At 44.1% G+C, this 16,802-nt stretch overlaps 1 protein-coding gene and 1 long non-coding RNA gene across 2 annotated transcripts in view; one reads left to right on the top strand and one right to left on the bottom strand.

Moving 5' to 3' along the window:
• Positions 1-2,810: 2,810 nt before the first annotated feature.
• Positions 2,811-3,858, bottom strand: LOC121713102. Its single transcript, XR_006032739.1, has 2 exons — positions 3,605-3,858; positions 2,811-3,169 (listed from the first exon to the last, which is right to left on the bottom strand). It is a non-coding gene; the product is annotated as an uncharacterized LOC121713102 (long non-coding RNA).
• Positions 3,859-3,862: 4 nt separating this feature from the next.
• kcnab2b (potassium voltage-gated channel subfamily A regulatory beta subunit 2b) overlaps positions 3,863-16,802 on the top strand; it is a 74,323-nt gene continuing 61,383 nt past the window's right edge. The window contains exons 1-2 of the mRNA XM_042097371.1: positions 3,863-3,985; positions 8,411-8,652. The gene's annotated coding sequence lies outside the window, so the exon portion shown is untranslated. The remainder of the gene's footprint in view (positions 3,986-8,410; positions 8,653-16,802) is intronic.

Here is a 16,802-nt window from a genome sequence, read left to right as displayed (position 1 = left end):
ATCTTGTGAAATGTCTTAACCCCCAGGGGCCACAGAGGCGAGCGAATCGATGCTTAAGTGCAGCAGATAACAGGCTATGTTTTGAGACACCAAATAAAATATGTTATTACACACATTTTGGCTCATTTTTATAAACCAGGTAGGTTGGTAATTTAACAATACACTCTCCCCATATTTGTACTTAAATCAAACAATACTGGTAGCTTATCCACTTTCAAATATTTGTCAGAGTTGTTGCATAATGATCTCCCTCAGCATAGTCAGATGAGGGAAAACAGAGTTTTACACAGGCATATTTATCAATATGATCTCAGTAACATCCATTGATATCAATGCATGGGATACAAAATGCAGTAGGTACCTGAAAAATGTGCAACCCTTATTTAAAAAAAATAAATAAACATATTTTTAAAACTATGCATTAAGTATTTATTTTGGGACTTATTAGGGCTATTTAATTAATCAATTGCAGAATCAGCATTTGTTGTGATTCCCCTTTACATCAGAGTCAAAACTCTCAAAACAGCCTCTTAGTCTTTACAAACATATTGCCTTAATGCTGCAGCCAAGTGGGTCTTTCCTACTTATAACCAAGGTGGTCCATCGGGCAATGAGACAGCTGGCTTAACTATTCTATTGTACCACTGATAGGCAATCTGAAAACATGCTCATGTTGATCTGCCAGCCAGGGATCACAGCACTCGACACTTATTACAAGGCTGTGTTTTTGCAGCATGCCTGTTATCATTAGATCTGGTGTAGATTATCACCCTTGAGCCCTGTGCTTGAGCGACCGTGGGGAGTCTAGGGGGGGTTCGTGATCCCATTTGGCAAATGGTGAAATATATAGAATGCATTTTCAGACCACCCCTCATCTGGATTACTGATCTGGTATACTGAAACTCGGTAATATTTTCTGGGAACAGTTGGTGTGTGGAATGTTGACTCATGCCATGGTGTGGTGTGTGAGGGCCGTGTTATCACGTTGAGCAGGAAATGCTGTTCCTGCAGTGGTAACTTCCTGTCCATACTGAGCTCACAAGTGTGTGTGTGTGAGTGTGTATGTGTGTGTGTGTGTGTGTGTGTGTGTGCTATCAGAGATGGGTGAGATATACAGTGGTAGTGTACATAATTGGCTGCATCTTGATAGCATTTGAAAGAGAGAAAACTCTCTCACCACGTTGAGACGATTTAAGATGATATCATTCCCAGTGAATATTATTCTCCAGTGCAGACAGGCACTGTCAGGCAGATCATGGCTCATTAAAATAAAAAGAAAACAAAAAAGAAAAATGCAACTCTATTGATTGCAATAAAAACAAACAATCAAACAAACAAACAAACAAACAAACAAACAAAAACACATGGGCTCCAGAGCAAGGGGGAAGAATAGCCTGGAGAGTAATTAGTTTACAAAAGGCTTTTTGTTCAAGCGCCTCTTGCTGCTGGAATGGCTTTTTTCTCTGCATTACAACAACAAAGAGGGCTAGAAAAGAAAGTTGGATATTTAGACGGATGCGCTCGCCATGGCTGATTTAAGTTTGCAGCGTTGCACAGATGGCACAGCAGGCGAATTTGCATCGTCAGTGTTTCCCAACCTAATCCCCATTCTTGCGAGGTTACCTGGTTTACAAGCTAGTTTAATAAGCGTCGCCACAGTATGATCATATGCGCACCATAAGCTCCTTTTGTGATGAATAAAAAAAATAAATAAGTGCCTCTTTAGGGAAAATAGCTGGTGTATGCCTGTGCGGCGAGCTCAAAAGATCCTCCCAGCTGCACATTTTGGTAATCATTGCCGGCTTGTGGATTTGCGAACAGACACGTAGAAAATAGGCTGGCTGTAGCATCCCAAATCTTTGTTTAATCCGTTGTTTCATTGGGCTCTTTTAAGACACCACAAATAGGGAATGTATCAATGCAGTAGAATGCACAGTGCCGCATTAGATTGGGACAAGGGCCTGCTTATTAAATCTGCGGGCGCTCAACTTGGGATTTGCATCCGACTGTAATTCCAGCTCCAGAACCTGGTGAGGCCTTCCTCTCCCCCGGTAGCGTCTGGCTATGCCTCTCTCCCCGTAGACTTACCGACACGGACCTACTTAACCTCCCCTCCTGCAACCCACCCCGGTATACACGAACAAATAAAATGGCTCTGACATCTGAATCTGGGATACTCATTGGTGAAACATGATTCATGTTTGAAATTCATAGACTGTGTGTTCAATATTAAAACGCAATCCCAGCTGACATGTGTCTTTACAGAAAAAGGCCAAAGTACAGGACTGTGTGCACACTCAGCATTCTGATGGCACACAAATACACACACACACACAGACACACACACAGACACACACACAGCGTGTGACTGAGTGGTTACTTACTTCCCTCTGGTGGTTGTCTGAGATCAATGTCAACAGTATATTTATGTGGCAGTTGGGCAACATATTAAAATGCATATGCAAGGTTAGAGTCATGCATACAAGCATACACAGTGGAGATATCATATGTGAATTACATATAAATATCATACACAGATATTTTACTACATACATAGATATTTCATCTAACCCATGTAGCATTTAAATTCCGTAATGGCACCTGAATTAATGTCGCAGTGTCACACTATGATCAACACTTCATAAACTATGAGGTGTCTGTAATAGAATATATAATAGATTAAATCCAATGAAATGTCAGGGTGTTTTGTCTTAGACAGAGCAGAATGATAGGACACTTTATCAATCATTTTCTCTGACCTTTGACAGTCTAAGCATGCATAAATTGTCACAAATTATTTATAGGCTACATGTAATTCAACAATTTATTGAAATATTGTATCATGGATATGCACAACCTGAAAAATTATTGTAACATTATGCATGACTCTAATAATATTCTTTTATGACCAAGCGAACAGTGTAATGTGCTAGATTTCTTTCAGCTACAAAGAGCCTACACAAGCCTTATCTGTAGGCTATCTGATCTGTTTGGTTGTTCACACTTCTGACTGGATATAGGTAGGCTATTTCACAATATCATTGTATGTATTTCACAATGGTTCTATGCTGTTTATTCATGTAGTGTAGCGTGTTACCATAACATCCTGCAGAGGGCCATCTTGCTACACGAAAAACCCAGTCTCCATTCTTGACATTGAGAACGGTTACTATGAGAGAAAAATAAAAAGGTAAATGTATCTGGGTCTGAACTCTCGCCAGGGTAGCCTAGCACTATTTTTTATATTCTTTGTGTCTGTTGTTTTAAAACATTGATACTTATGTTTGTAGTTAGAAAAAAAAACATGGGAATTTCTAGCTATTTCATGTGTACCCAACTTCATGGTGAGTGGCACGTCAAATCATATTCTCAGTTGTAGGCTATACTGTATGCCAAATTCAAAGACAAAACAGCCAACCTGAAAATCATCTCTGGAATTGTATGCGCCTCATTAGCTTACTCTTCGCTTTTAATTATATCTGCCTACAGTAAGCAGGAGGCAATGGATTAAAACACACCAGGTACCTGTACCAAGGCTAACGAAAAAAATAATAATAATGGCAACATACTGTAATTTCACATGCACTTATGGGTTAATGCCTACCTTACGTTGACGCTTTAGGAAAATGTTCCAGAATGAGACAGATACAGATTTGCCGTCGAGCCACGAACCAATGATAGCGAGGCACGCGAAATTGACAATGTCTGTACCCTATTGAAAATGGCAACTTCGGGAAAATTAGATATGACGTTTGGACAGTCGATCGCTTGTGCAATACACCGACAGCACTACAGACCAATAGCGGAATAGTTGTGATTCGATTGGAATCCACGAAGCCCAATGGCAATAACACCGGCTGAGCTCTACGCATGGTGATGATGCCAACTAGGTGAAATCAAAACACAATATTTGGATATGAAATTCCATCGCATCGGGTTATTCCATCAAAAGTACTTACGAGTTGACAGCTGAGTGACATCGCAGGTAGGCACCGTAATTTTCTTCTATTGGAAGACACTAGAAAATCACAAAGTTCATTAACCTAACCAAAAACGTCAACTCTCCAACACAGGTGTTGCCATGAAGCCAGGGAATTTAAACGACAATACCTGGCTTGTCCTAACGTTTGTGTAGAATAGATAAATAATTCAGTGGTGGTAAGTAGGCGACTGTCTGGTTTCGGAAACCTGCAGGTCCACTTGTAGCGTCTACAAATAGCTTGCCATTTGTAGCCCGATTCAGTCAGTCAGTTAATTGTAGTGTTTTGTCTCATAGCTTCTCACTGGGAAGTAGCAGTAGTGGCTAAGCATCATCACCGCACGGGAGGGGAGAAGGAATGGTGACCTCTAGATTGTATCGATTGAGACAGCGCAAGTAGAGAAAAGAGGGAGTAGCCTAGAGAATCCCTGTTAAGAATTTTCAAAGATGTTCTGACAGGCTACACGATATTGGGTCATGCTATATCTAATTCATAATCGTTCATAATTTGCATAACTGACACATCACATCTTGTAAACTAACCCAAGTGAAGTTGTAAGTTCAACAGGCTATCAGACTTCTTTGACAGACTTCACATGACACCGCGTCAGGATTTGATAGGTAAAAGTGGTATTAGTTTAGGATGAGTGCCGAACATTATCCGTTTTACCCGTTGACACTCTGTCCCTGGAGGATACGTTTACCCGTCTCTGTCATCACATTTCATGGGCAAAACTGAAACTAAATGCTTCACTGGAAAGCCAGCAGGGCACAGGTCAGACTTGACCTCGTGAGTTTTAATTTGACAGTCATACAATGCTCTCATGTCAAGACTCAGATAGTCTGTGGTGTGTTTTTGAGTTTTTAAAGAGGCAGATATAACAGGCATTTCAGATTTCAGTTTTTTTTTGTCCTGTCAGACGTGCAGAAGGCCTACTAAGACACAGCACAGCATGCTGGATAGTATCAGTGGTAAGACTAGAACGTTCATCTGCATTAAATGGGACCATGCGATGCATTTCAATGTGATACTTCAGCACGTCTTTTATTAAACATCAGTAGACCTAAAGCAGATAGAAAACACTTTGTAGTGAACTTTACAGGGTAATTAGATGTCCAATGCTCTGGCCATGCCCTTCTCTACATAAAGTTGTGGTCAAATGTCTGATGCGTAACTCTGCACAATAATAATGTGACATGGGACATCACCACACTACTCTTCACTTGACTTATTTCCAGCAGTGAGTCTGAAGCCTGAAATTTGAGCCTGTCAGTGCACCAAATAAATTTGGTCCTAAATTGAAATGGACCCCTAAAGAGCTGACCACCATTCACATGTAGAAGAATTGTACAGAATTGCAATGATGACAAAAGTAAATGATGATTTTTTTTATTTTCAGATTGTTTGATGAGACTGAAAAACTAAGAAAGTAGTTATTGCACATTTCACTCTTTTTCTAATGGATGTGATTTTTTTCTAAAACGTTCACACAACACAACACAATGGCCACAGCTTTTTGTTTTGTTTTGTCATGGCCTATAAAAGTGGGCAGTGAGCTAAATAGTAGCATTGCTGTGCACAGTTGCCAGTGTGCTGCACAAAGGTTACAGCAGTCCAGATCCGCCCAGCTGCAGAGTGTCTGAGACATTAATAAAGGGGGGAAATGTGATGACAAAACAGTAGCTGTCCATTCAGCACCCCAGTCTCCTCTCCTACACTACGTCTTACATTGCAGTTAGCATTTCAGCTGGCTCCAGCCTCCTCTTCCTCCTCTTCCTCCACCTCCTCCTCTGTTCCACACAACAGGTCCGTATCTTGTCCTTGAGCTGTGATGAGTTGCTGATTACTGTAATAGCGAACTCGCCTCCGCACCTGGCCTCTCACTGCACACGTGAAATGGTTTGTGTTGCATCTCTCAGTGACATGGATGAAAAATGGGACTTTGTGAGGAAAATTAGTCTTCATTTGTGAGGCTTATGGTACTCTGTGCAATGCATCTTGTCTCTGCATGTGTGTGTGTGTGTGTGTGTGTGTGTGCGTATGTGTTTGTGTGTGTGCACGCGCTCATATATTCATGCCCCTTCTCATCTTTTACTGCAGTTGCTGATGCATGGCATTTGCTACTTGCCAAAACTGACTGGAGGCAAAGATACTTTTACAAAAGTCAGTGCAGTCAGTCAGTCAGTCACAGTCAGTGACTGCTCCTCTGATGCTGAGCCTTTAGAGGTTCTTAATGTACAGAATGTCCTTTGGGCTGTTACTCTGTGTTATACTGACTGGTGTAATACACATTGTTATCGTCAGCCTGCTTCCAATTACCCTTTACCTGAATTCAGAAAAATATTTAATCATATACAAGAACAATGACTTTCATTGATTTAGTAAACATTTGCTAAATATGGGTGTAGTGTCCCACACTGCAAAACATTGAATGCAACTCCCCTCCAAAACAACTTGGTGCAGTGCTTCAAAGTCAGGCTTGACAAATCCACCATGTTTTCCCTGAGCCCCTTCATGAAAAATAGTTGAGACGTTTTGCTGCGAATTCATCACTTTGCGGATGAGAGTGGTATTGGCACTCCAGCACCCTAAGGGGCCTCTCTCAACTATTTTTCCCCCTCTCTCTCTGTGTGTGTGTGTGTGTGTGTGTGTGTGCCCTCCAGTCAAAGTGAACTTTACAGTGGCAGTGATGACCTTCTTCCTGTGAAGGGGATAGTTGAGGTGTGTGTGTGTGTGTGTGTGTGTGTATGTGTGTGTGTGTGTGTGGAGGGGGAAGTTACATCAAAATGCTGAATGGTACAGACACTCGCACAGAAACTGGAGCTGCACTTTGAAAAGAGTGCCAATTCCCTTTTTTGTGCCGCCGCTTGGAGACAGGTGATAGTTTGAAGTGGGGTGATAGTGTGACAAGACCAGACCGCTATGCCAGCCACTCACGGAGAGAGAGAGAGACAGAATGAGAAAGAGAGAGAGACAGAGAGAGAGAGAGAGACCAGACCGCTACGCCAGCTAGACACGGAGAGAGAGAGAGAGAGAGAGACAGAATGAGAAAGAGAGAGAGACAGAGAGAGAGAGAGAGAGACCAGACCGCTACGCCAGCCACTCACGGAGAGAGAGAGAGAGAGAGAGACAGAATGAGAAAGAGAGAGAGACAGAGAGAGAGAGAGAGACCAGACCGCTACGCCAGCTAGACACGGAGAGAGAGACAGAGTGAGAAAGAGAGAAAAAGAGACAGATTTCAATACGGCTTGTTAGAGGAGTAAGGAATCTCATTTGCAACTCCTCAAGTTCCCTCGTTGATTCCCCTCTCCTCCTCCTCCTCCTCCCTCACTCATTCTACCCCCTTGGTGCTTTTAAAATGCATTAAGGTTAACCGGACTGTAACACACTGCGCACTCCAAGGCAACACTACCTGGCCCACACACACGCTCAGATTGGTTTCTGTGAGAGACTCTTTTCATTAATTCTTCGAAATCCCCCGACTGACGACACACTATGGGTGTGAGAATTGTGAGCGTGTGCTGGTTTCTGCTCCAGTGTGATTGGATGAGTCCTCTGAAGCTGATATCATCAACATCTACAGTTTTTTATGTGAGAGTAAGTTGCCATACAGTATCTATATTTATATGCGATTTGATGTGTGGATGATATGTTTTTGTATGTTTTTGTTTGTGTATGTGTGTGGGAGGAGTGGGGTTAATGTGTGTGTGTGTGTGTGTGTGTGTGTGTGTGTTGTGTGTGTTGTGTGTGTGTGTGTGTGTGTGTGTGTGTGTGTGTGTGTGTGTGTGTGTGTGTGTGTGTGGGAGGAGGAGGGTTAATGTGTGTGTGTGTGTGTGTGTGTGTCTCTGTGTGTCTGTGTGTTTGGATAATGTGTGTGCTCTTAGCTTTAGGGTACATTGGTGTTTTTATTCATCCTGAGTGGCGCTGACTCTTAGTCAGTCTTTCAGCTTGCTCACCCACTGCAATCATGCGTTCTTATCTTCTCTCCTCATCTCTCACTGGCCCTCTCTCTCTCTCTCTCTCTTCTCTTCTCTTCTTCCTCCCCCCTTCATTTACTCAATTACACCTCTCTCTCTCTCTCTCTCTCTCTCTCTCTCTCTCTCTGCCTCTCTCTTTCTTTTGCACACACCTCTCTCTCTCTGCCTCTCTCTTTCTTTTGCACACATACTGTATACACTCTCTCTCTTACTCACACACACACACACATATACACATTCTCTCTCTCTCTCCCTCTTTCTTTTACACACATATACACACTCTCTCTCTCTCTCACTCACACACACACACACATACTCTCTCTCTCACACACACTCATACACACACACACCCATACTCTCTCTCTCTCTCTCTCTCTCTCTTCCCCTCACTCACACACACACATGCATGCACACACATACTCTCTTTTACACACACACACCCTCACCGCACAGTCCACGCGATAGGTGTCTGACTCGTGCTGAGCTGAGACGTTGGTGGAGAGCGGAAGCCCCATCAGCCGAGCAGACTGCAAGGCAGCCAGTGTGGCAGCGGAAGGTGCCGGAGCCGAGCCCAAGCCAGCTCCCCTCCCTCCTTCCCTCTGCTCCAGAAGGGCTCCTGCGCTTGGCCGTATCCCCACCGCCACGAGCCGAGCCGGGTCAAGCCAAGCCGCGCTGACCGGACCACGACAGCAGAGGTAGGTGACTTTACTCTTTTACTCCTGCTCTCACACTCTCATTATTTCCTGCACTGTGCTCACAGAGTGGGTTAAACTAGGTGCATGTTGTGTGTGTGTGTGTGGTAGCGTGCCTGCGTTTGGGGGCTGTTTGTGGCTGTTTGTGGAGTGTTTTTGAAGTGTCAGTAGAGTGCCCTGGCAGAGCAGGCGTGTGTGTGTGTGTGTGTGTGTGTGTGTGTGTGTATGTGTGTGTGTGTGTACGCGTGTGCGTGTGTGTGTATGTGTCATTTTTCCTCTGATTTCCTCTTTTATATTTCACTGTAACTCACAGCTAACATCACACAGCAGGCTGACCTCTATTTAGCATCTGTCATGTTTATAGCCGGGCAGCAGAGCGTAGCGTAGCACAGCGCCGCGTAACTCGTCTCTTCAGTGTCTCCAGCGCTCTGACTTCTGACTTCGGATCAGAAGATTGAGGGTTCGAGTCCCTTCGTGGTCGAAAAAGTAATCTTTAGGGGCAGCCGTGGCCTACTGGTTAGCGCTTCGGACTTGTAACCGGAGGGTTGCCGGTTCGAACCCTGACCAGTAGTAGGCACGGCTGAAGTGCCCTTGAGCAAGGCACCTAACCCCTCACTGCTCCCCGAGCTGACTGCGCCGGGATTAGTGTATGCTTCACCTCGCTGCGTGTTCACTGTGTGCTGAGTGTTTAACAAATTCACCGATTGGGATAAATGCAGGGACCAAATTTTCCCTCACGGGATCAAAAGAGTATATTTACTTATACTCTTCAGGAGCATTCAAGAAGTATAGGACATCTGGATAGTTATGCATTGGCAGGGTATGTAGAGCTGGAGATATATGAATTGACTCGATATATCTAGAGTTTCTAGAGGGTTTGTTTTCCACTCTGCTGATTAGGGCGTAAACGTGCGTTGTACAATGTCATTAGGTCATGATGGCTATAGTTGAGTGAACAGTACAGAAAGTTACAGGCACAGTTCAGTTACAGTTAGTGAATGAGGCAAAATCTGTTGTTTGGTATATGGGTTGGGTTATAAAGTGAGATGAGGTATTATCTGCTAATGAGGTATTATCTGCTTAAAATACAAAAATGTGCCAGATCACATTCTTTTTTTTATTCATAAATGTATTGTTTACATGCAAATTTCAAGTGCAAAAAATAGTCTTACAGACTGATATCAGTGAGGTTGTTTCTGAAAAATACTGTAGCTTTCATTTTCAAATGTTATTTGTTTTAATTTTCAAGAGTATTTGAAGTATTAATATCCTGCTAATAGGTTTGTGTGTTGACCTTTATTGTCCATTCACATGTCCCTTTATTTGGATGTATTGGCAATAAATAGGAACTTGTGTAAACTTTCGCAATGTTTTTAGATGTAGTGGAACCTTTATGAACAAAAAGAATCTAAGAATCAAGACTAGGAAAACAAGAGAACATCTAGGAATCCTTTCAGAAACCTTTCAGGAATCGTTTTTGTCTGTGTGACCTGTTTCCCCCCACTCTCTAGTTCCATTGACCAGTGTGGCCTTTCTTCTGACCCCTCTTCTACTTGGTTACTGTACTCTGGTGCACAGAGAAAGGGCCCCTCTTTAGCTCAGACTGGGCTTTGTGCTAGAGAGAAAAGGGCTGAACGCGTCATGTACTTATCGCTATCTACTCATCCATATGCTGCGATGATGATGCTCACTGAGTGGGGCGTGGCCCTGTGTGCATAAATGTGTGTGTGTGTGTGTGTGTGTGTGTGTGTGTGTGTGGGAGAGAGAGTGTGTGTGTGTGTGTGTGTGTGTGTGTGTGTGTGTGTGTGTGTGTGTGTGTGTGTGCGCGCGCGCATCTCATAAGCATTGCTCACTCCGTGGACTGTGCATTAAGGCCCTCTTCCACCTGAGGCCCTGTTTGCCCACTGAATGACAAATGTGAGATGATGGTCCTGTCCTTTCAGAAAAAAATTAGCCATCTGCAATGTTGTGAGATGTGGAAATTATTAGTCTGGTAACCGAGAGAGAGATGTGTGTGTTTGCAAAAGGGTTACCGTTCTACTACAGCTTGACTGTCCAGTGCCCTGTTTGGTTGGTTGCCGTGGTAGTCTTGAGAGACTGATTCTTATTTGTTTAGATAGATAGATAGATAGATAGATAGATACTTTATTGATCCCCAGGGGAAATTCAAGATCCCCAGGGGAAATTCAAGAACTTTCATGCCTACTGTAGGTCTGGTTGTTACTGTATGTAGGACTGAATATATGTGTTTTTGCCCATATCTGAAATGCCTCCCTTATGCCTCCCTCAACACATATAAAGTCTAATGCTAGTCGCTTCTTGGTTCAACTTCGAAATGGCATGTGAAACTTGAGATAGACTTAGCCTTGACTTTTCATATTCTCTTTTAGTCAGTGGTGACACCCCCAGCATTACATTTTTAATACACATGCTAAGACTGACCCACGCTTACCCCCTACCCTTTCACGTAGTGTGTGTGTGTGTGTGTGTGTGTGTGTGTGTGTGTGTGTGTGTGTGTGTGTGTGTGTGAGGTGTGTGTGTCTGTGTGTGTGTGTGAGGTGTGTGTGTCTGTGTGTGTGTGTGTGTGTGTGTGTGTGTGTGTGTGTGTCTGTGTGTGTGTGTGTGTGTGTCTGTGTGTGTGTGTGAGGTGTGTGTGTGTGTGTGTGTGTGTGTCATGCACTAAATATATCATCGTCACTATACATTATTATGCTGTGCTCTGAATCACTACATAGCATTAGAAGGTGTTGACGGCAGAAACAACATTCTGGTTAAGTAACGGAGAAAGGAAGGGGGAAAAAGGGAACAACCTGGATGAATTCCTAATGAAATCTGCCATCGTTGCTGCCAACACTTCCTGTTTCTCTCTCTCTTTCTTTCTTTCCTTTCTCTCAGCTGCTTCAAACTAGCCCTCGGGGGAAGTGGCCCTGCCATTACTGCCCAACACATCCAGCCCAGAACAGAAAAGAGCTGGGCGCACAAAGGGTAGCTCAAAAGAAGAGTGTGTGTGTGTGTGTGTGTGTGTGTGTGTGTGTGTGTGTGTGTGTGTGTGTGTGTGTGAGGTGTGTGTGTCTGTGTGTGTGTGTGAGGTGTGTGTGTCTGTGTGTGTGTGTGTGTGTGTGTGCGCGCGCGTGTGTGTGTGTGTGTGTGTGTGTGTAGTGCACAGACCTAAAGAGTGCGGGAGGTAGAGAGAGAAGAGGAGATGAGAGGAAACATCAGCATTGGACAGAGATGTTCCGTGTGTGTGTGCGTGTGCGTGTGTGTGTGTGTGTGTGTGTGTGTATGTGTGTGTGTGTGTGTGTGTGACAGAGACAGGGTTTATGTGTGTGTGTTGTGTGTTTGAAAGAGAGAGAGTGTGTGTGTGTGTGTGTGTGTGTGTGTGTGTGTGTGTATGTGTGTGTGTGTGTGTGTGCGTGTGTGCGCGTGTGTGTGTGTGTGTGTATAAAGAGAGAGAGCGCAAGAGGGGAGCACGCTGACTTGGCTATACACTATCTGCTCAGAATCCTGATGAGGCGAGAGCCAAATCCGCTGCAACTCCACTGCACCACTGTGTGCTGTTTACAAGCCCACCGCCACTCGCCCACACTCTACTCCCAAAACACTTCACTCTGCACACTGACAGAGCAGTCATGTCTACTCACAGGCTGTCCAACTCCACAGCCCTTCACATGGAGCTGTGGCCACACTTGGCACATGGGAAAATATGTTTTTGTTTTATTTTTATTTATTTTATTTTATTCTGACACTGTCATTGTGTAATTACTGGAAATGTAAATTCCATGAGACACACACACACACACACACAGCATGACAGTGGTCTGCTGGTCAGCTGAGTCAAGATTAGCTGTCTGTCATTAGGTTATTATGTAATGGGCGATGAGAAAATGCCATTAACCGGGATCAGCCTGGAATTCTTCATACACCACCCCCCCAACACACACACACAAACACACACACACACACACCCTCTCCATGCCCCCTCTCCCATTCTCCCCCATCTCCGCCTCGCTGTCTTGTGTGTGTCTATTTTTAAGTCGAGAAGAAGCATGCATAAATGATCTGTCCACTTTCATATGTCCACACATTCTGACTCATGCAACTTCATCAAAGGGCGTTTTCTTCATGTGTGGATCTTTACGGTACATTACACTCCAACATTGGTATCAGTATGGGTCTTGGCGTTTGCCTTGGAGAGGTCATGTTAACCAGTCAGGCATCTTGGCAGGATGGTTGTGCAAATATACAGCCGTTTGCAGTTGAGGAGCAATGCTTGCTTGGTGCCACTATCACTGTGCTGTACTGGAGGTTGTGCTCTGAAGTCAGTAAGCAGTAAAGGGCCGTTCACACCAGGAATGATAACTATGAAGATAGCTATAGCTATAACGACAAACGCATCCACACTGACCACCGATTAAGTGAAGACTCTCCTCGTTTTGATGAATGTAATGGCTAAAATTTGATGGGTTCTGATTGGCTGTCAGCTTTTTATCTTTCGCAAAATCGCTCTGAAAGTGATCCCCAACGATATCGTTCTTCATGTCGTTATACTGTAGTTATAGTTTACGTGTGGACGTTGTCATTCATATTAGTTAGAACGATATTTTTTTGCTCTATGTCATTATAGTTATCGTTCTTGGTATGAACAGCCTTTAACAGTTTGGCACATTACTGTCTGACTTGTATAACACAACACTTCAACTGTGACACTGTTCTTTAGTTATTGCTCCATCCATGAGCTATCTGCTTGATTATGGGCTGGGATGGGCATTCCTACCCGCCTGTCTCAGTATATGGAGAGTTGGAAATGTGGAAGGAAGTGGTGGTAGTGGTGGGGAAAGTAAAGTCTGGCCATCACAAGGATATTGATGCAGGTACAGCTCCTCCTGGCTAGAAAGCTGCAGTCTCGTGAGCTATTCTCTAATGCCGAGCCGTTCTCAAGGATATTGGGCCTTGGGTGGTATCCTGTACTGTAGTCAGACTGTAAAAGCACTAACTGTTCTCGGTGGAGAGGTAAAAGCGCTATCTAAGCACTGGCCATTTGTGGTGAGTTTCTTCCCAACCTCAGCTATACCGCTGATGTCGTCTTGCTCTCTGTTCCTGCTGTGTGAGCTCTCTCTCTCTCCCTCTCTCTCTCTCTCTCTCTCTCTCTCTCTCTCTCTCTCTCTTTCTCTTTCTGTTTCTCTCTCTCTTTTCCACCACAAAGAAATGGAGGAACAGCCTCACCTCTGCATCCCTGCCCTGCCCCGTGCGCGAGAGGCCGATAACGGCATGAGACAGCAGAAATGTGAGCCGAGTGGTATAAATCAAACGTCCTTCCCCTACCTCATAATGCACCCATCACCCCCCTGACTCACCCCCACCCCACCCCCACCTCTTGAGTTGCTGAACTCCTCTTCGACTTCCCGCACAGACATTACTGGCAGAGCCTGAGTGATCTGCATAAATGCACACTCTCTATATTAAGCCTGGAGGCAGTCACAGATCTGTCTGTCTCCCTGCTGCACTTTAGTAGAGGGTCATCCACTCTCGTCTCGAAGATGGAAAGATGTGTAATCGCGTCGCGTATGTAACGACCGAAAGAGGCTATTCTACATAGAGAACATCTTTTGGCATCATCCTTGGACACACATAGGATGCCACAGGCATTGCTTAGCCTCTGCTCATGCTTCTTGTGTGTTTGTGAGCATACTGGAGTACACTGGCCACTTTCAGTCATCTTTAGGTTACACCATGTTAGCAGGCCATTCTAAAGTCTGTGTGTGTATAATTTTCCTTTACAGCGTGGCCTTATTTCCCCTTATGCTCAAATGTGCAGTGCCACTGCCTTTCACTGACTCTGATCAGTTGTCAGAGGTGGTTTAAGTGAAGCCATACATGTACGCTCAGTGTGGTGCTGAAGCTGTAAAGCTGTGTAGCGGGCACATTTGTGCCCTCGAAAGTCCGGGGCTGGCGGGCGTGTGGCCACTGATCTGAATGCTGGCCGTGTGTTTGGATCGCTGGGGGCTACTCGACTCACACCACAGGCACAGGCTGTGATTGGCTGGCGGTTGAGACTCGGTCGCCATGGCACGTTGACACAAAGCTGCAGTGATCAGACCTCCACCGTCGCTGCAGCCGCTGCAGCCCCCCCTCCCCCTCCGACCGCAGCAAACGCTGATTCATCCCTCACCCCTGTCAATAAATGTTATCTACGGCGTCGCACGCAGCCACCGACGCTGCCAGCTGCCAGATTTAGGGGTAGCCCTGGCAGCAGAGTGCCACTGGGCACTCTGGCGTTTAATTTACCGCGTGAGTGTTCCGGGCCGTGGAGAAAGCGCCGGCTCCCTGACAGCCGAGGTGTCAGCCCAGGTCAGAGGCATAAAGGGCCGTGCCAGCCGTGTCGTTATGGAGATGGATTGGACTGGAACTCTGTGTGCTGGTGCTGTCCAGTGTATAAATTCTTTTAGGGTCCTTTGATCAAAGTGCACTGTTTGAAAATAAAATATTTACATCACATGCAGTAGATCCATGTCTGTTGTATTCAGTGCACTCATCAAATCAGTTTCATCTGTTGCTACATAGTTTTCTGGTGTGTATATATATATATATATATATATTTATAGGGCTGTCAATCAATTAAAAAATATTAGAAATAATCGAATTAATTACATACTATGTGATTAATTAATCTAAATGAATCGCATATATAATTTTTGCTGAGAAATTTAAATTCAAATGAATCATTGAATGATCAGCATTAGTGACATTAAAGTTCAAAAACTTTTTATTGTTATTGTCACTGTCATGGCCATAATAATCTACGATATGACCTAATATGCTGAGGAAATAAATTCAAAAGTGCTTCGGGAAGAAGTTTTTTTCACATACAAGGCATTTCAGGCCACAGATATAACCTAGGGGACACAATGAAAATAAATGAACACTCCCCTCAATGTCAACACTATTTCTTTCCATTGATGTGCGACTTTAGAGTTGACAAACTCCGGTGATATGCAAATTCCTTGCTGCAGACATTGCAGAGGACTTTATTTTAATCAACACTTTATTTTTGTCAACACCATCAGGCCGTTTTTTTTAAAGTAAAAGTATCTGGACACAGAGAAGTTGTGTTGTTTTCAACACATTCGTTTTAATAGTGTACATATTTTTCTATTTACTGTATGTGTACACAGTGTGTGTATGACTGAATGTGTGTGTTTGTCTAGGTGGTGTATTAGTGTGTGTTTGTGTGGGTAGTGTATTAGTGTGTGTTTGTGTAGGTAGTGTATTAGTGTGTGTTCGTGTAGGTAGTGTATTAGTGTGTGTTCGTGTAGGTAGTGTATTAGTGTGTGTTCGTGTAGGTAGTGTATTAGTGTGTGTTTGTGTAGGTAGTGTATTAGTGTGTGTTTGAGAGTACAGAGTACAGAGTGTTCAGAGTACAGAGAGTGTGCAAGTCTGAATCTCAGTGTTGTTTTTGTGTAATAGTTTGTTTGTTTTGCAAGTCTTACTGTATGTGTGTTGTGTATGTGTGTGTGTGTGTGAGTGTGTGAGTGTTTATATGTCTCTGTGTGTGCACTCACCCCAGCTTCACAGTGTGTTCTGGAACACGACGTTGCTGGGGAGGGATGCGGGGGGGGGATTGGAGGTTAGGCTCAGACAGCTGGCTACTCAGTGGGCAGCGCCGGGCACAGATTGGGGGTGTGAAGGGCTCTAATGATCTCGCTTTTCCACTCGCCGTCGCAATTAATCACCAGGCACTGGCAACCACTCGGCCCCGGCACAGGCGACGAGCAAACCAACAAAACACATTCATGTAGGATCAGTAGCAAGGTGATGTTTCTGTGAGTTGAGCGTGGAGGTGTGTCGCACAAGCACACTCTTAAAATAAATGTGTTGGAAACAACACAAACTGTGTTGTCCCTATATGGACACAGAGATGTGTTAAAAACAATGCAAGTTGTGTTATTTTCAACACATACTGTGTAACGAATAACAAAAGCAATGTGTTGGAAACAATACAAAATCTGTTGTCCCTATATGGACACAGATACAGTATGTGTTAAAACCACACAAGTTGTTTTTAGTTTTCAACACATTCATTTTAAGAGTGAAGGGACTACGTTGGACAAATTAAGGGTCAGCAAGTCAGACGACAAATACAGTATTTTCGCCAT

The sequence above is a fragment of the Alosa sapidissima genome, chromosome 7 (genome assembly GCF_018492685.1).
Source record: "Alosa sapidissima isolate fAloSap1 chromosome 7, fAloSap1.pri, whole genome shotgun sequence".
Lineage (NCBI taxonomy): Eukaryota > Metazoa > Chordata > Actinopteri > Clupeiformes > Clupeidae > Alosa > Alosa sapidissima.
Note: the sequence above shows the minus strand (reverse complement) of the source record. Positions and strands in the feature narration are given on the sequence as shown.